Consider the following 3434-nt stretch of genomic DNA (forward strand, 5'->3'; position numbering starts at 1 on the left):
AGTCCCACCTTTCCTATTCAGTACCCAATCATAGGCTCTAACCTTTTATTGACCTATTAAAGTGGAGAGAAGATTCACATAGCATCACCTAAGTACATGATGCTCTGCTTGTGGGGTGGGGGCAACCCCTCTTGAGGAACCAATATGAACAATAATATACAAGCAGCATCAAGCCAAACCACTACAGTTTACTCATAAGATCTCAGTTTTTAGTACAAAATCCAATAATGTTAGTTGTTTAAATGTGTTTCTTACTATATTTCTTACACAGCTGTTTTCCAAATATGGGTTTGTCTCGTGTTCTATACCAGCATAGAGTATTCATAGTTAACAGTGTATTTTCTTGCCACCAATACATGAAATTTTGTTGGATATGCTAAAGAGTCATAATGGTTTTACACAGGAAAGCTAATTGTCAGAATTTTGTTTGTTTTACAGTCAGGGTTTTCTGTATATCCCTGGCTGTCCTGGAACTCACCTTGTAGACCAGGCTGCCTTCAGACTTACAAAGATGTGCCTGCCCTCTGTCTCTGAATGCTAGGGTTTAAGTCCTGTGCCCAGCTTGATATTTTTCTTTGTCATTCTCCCTCTCCCTCTCTCTCATTTTTTTTGCCCCTGTCAATGGATTTTATTTGGTCACAGGGTCACAGGCCAGGTATGGCCCCAGGCTTATTTGACCTACTCCTTTGGGGCTCAGGTTGTTGGAGTGGCCGAACTTCTTGTAGCAGTTGACTACACTGTGTGCAGGCATGAGTAGCACTTGTGGCAGATCATCTTGTCACAATTGTAATTCTGGACAAGGTGACAAAGGGATGACTCGATGATGCCACTGTGCAGACGCAGCACCAGGTGCAAGGTGGACTCTTTCTGGATGTTGTAGTTGGACAGGGTGTGGCCATCCTCCAAATGTTTGCCAGCAAATATCAGCTCTGCTGGTCGGTGGGATGCCTTCCTTGTCTTGGATCATTATTGATGGTGTCACTGGGCTCAATCTCAAGACTAATGGTCTTGCCCATTAGGGTCTTCATGAAGATCTGCATGTTGGTATCTGCTACTTGGCCACCTTGTTGAAGAGAAAGAGTGGTTTGGGGTTTTTGGGGTTTTTTGTTTGTTTGTTTTCTTTTTTCCTTTTAATACTCAGATCATTTTGTTGACTTCTCGGTGTTTCTTGAGGGCTGGTATAACTTGCATTTTAAATATATTTACCTGGATCTTCACTGCTTGCTCTCTCCTTTATCTTAACAGGCACGTGTCCTTTTTTTGGGACTGAATAGACTTTTTTTAAATTGTCTCCAGTCTGTGTTCTTCTTTCACTGCCCTTTTATGAGTCAGTTTTTCACAGAATTGGCTGTCACAGTGCACGAAAATTCGCCCAGAGTTTGAGACAAGTAGAAATGGGTGGCAGTTTTAGGACCTGTACTATCATATTTTGGAACACCAGGGGGATTATTAGAAGTAATATTATTATAACGTAGTGTTATCCTAATAGTTGGGTTATAATAATTCTTATTAACAATCTCTGGTTATTCTAAGTCAGTAATTTTCCTCATTAGATAATATTTACTTTCATCTCCATAAATATAACAGTCATGGGGCAGAACTAGTAACAGCTAATGATGAAAGATCAATTCCTTGTGTATATAGACTTTGTTTTATTGTGAACTACTTTTTGAAATATGTCGAATTATAACAGCAGTATTGTTGGTATCAGGAATTGCCTTGAGCTGCGACACCATTTGGTAACTGTTGACATGGCAAGAGCCCTACTTTCCCAGTATTCCTTTGGTCCAAATCCCAATTCCACGTGGGAGTAATTATGTCATATTCCAAATGAAAGGCAGACTTCTTCTGCCCTCATGCTCTCTCTTCTCTTCATTCGTTTCTCTTCTTTCTCTATCCCCTTTCCTTTGTCTTGTTCTCCCATTAAATTTCACCAAGTGGAACTGTGTTAGTTTTGTGTGCTCTATTTGGATGGGTGTGGTGGGTATTTTATTACAACGAGATTTTAATAAGAACAAGTATAATAATTTAAGAGCTTTGAAATCAGATTGACTGGAAATAAGTTCCAATTTGGGCACTCAGCAGCTGTTGAACTTATATTACTAATATAAAAGTTGTGGGTGATAGTAATTTTTCCCTATAGTGTTGTGAGAATTAATCTAACTCCTTGTAAACCTCTTGTGTTTTATTACTTATCAACAACATTGGGTAGTAGTAGTCATTGTAATTGTTTCATTAAATAAAATTTGTAGAGTTGTGCAGAATGGAGTTTATCAAAGCTAAATAGGTGAAACTACACATAACTAAATTGTATAATCAGATTTATCTTATAAAATTATAATCTTAAAGGAAGAAGGTTAGCATGTAGAATAGGAAATAATGCTATGCTATTGTTAGAAGTGACTTAACATTCAGAAAACTGAGGAAAAGGAAATTCATCTCTTAAGGTGGTGTACAGTCCATAATATATCCTACATTATGTTAACATTTTTCTTAAATGTGATTTTTAAAAATTGACTATGTTTTTAATGAGAAGAATTAGTTTGGGTTTGAATGCTCTTTTTTTCCGTTTAGGCAATATGTCAGTATTGAGGGCACCCAGACATCAGAGCTCTGGAAGGCATGTTGATACTGTTTTCTTCTTTGTCTCCTGGGTGTAAGAAGTATAACAGATCTTAAAGATCTGTATTCTTGTTTGTTTAAAACAATTGACACATGAGAGAGAGAGAGAGAGAGAGAGAGAGAAAGAGAGAGAGAGAGTGTCTGTGTGTCTGTGTGTCTGTGTGTGTATCTGAAATGATAACAATATATTCTTTGGAAAGTATTTTGTTCTTTCTCAATTAAATTTATTCATTTGTTCAAATTGGCTACCCTTTATTATCACAGGTATAGGAAAATTAGAATAATACTGCTTTAGTGTACGTTGAAATATACAGAGAAGAGTATCTTAAATTGAGGACTCCATTATCTCACATAGATGAGAATTTCTGGATATTTTCCATATCTTTTTATTGCACATTAAGGGGAATTTGCTGCTATACTGTGTCTTCAGACTTTCTCTTCTGTTCAAATAACTCCTCCCTTAATGTAGGTAAACATACTAACTTCTGGGTTTTGGATAATTCTGTATCATTGAGTTGAGTCAACTGGGCAGTCTGTTTTGCAAATGAAATTTCAGGTTTATGTGTGTACTACTTACTAGTATTAGAAGCATTTATTTAGCATTTTTCTTTAGTTCTTTCTGGACAAGATAGCTACATTTGCAGTTTCATTTGAAAGTCAGTTTTTCTCTTATGTGAAAATACTAGAAAATTCTAGATTCCCAACAAGGCTTTATTTGTTCTGGATAGTTTTGACTCAGCTCTGAAAGGGATTTTTTTGAATGTAAAGGAATTGATTTTAGGCTAGGGACACTTACCTTCTGGTCTATTGTT

General features: G+C 36.7%; 1 pseudogene; it reads right to left on the minus strand.

Annotated features, from left to right (window-relative positions):
* Positions 1 to 694: 694 nt before the first annotated feature.
* Uba52-ps9 (ubiquitin A-52 residue ribosomal protein fusion product 1, pseudogene 9) lies at positions 695 to 1231 on the minus strand (annotated as a pseudogene).
* Positions 1232 to 3434: the final 2203 nt, after the last annotated feature.

The sequence above is a fragment of the Rattus norvegicus genome, chromosome 2 (assembly GCF_036323735.1).
Source record: "Rattus norvegicus strain BN/NHsdMcwi chromosome 2, GRCr8, whole genome shotgun sequence".
NCBI lineage: Eukaryota > Metazoa > Chordata > Mammalia > Rodentia > Muridae > Rattus > Rattus norvegicus.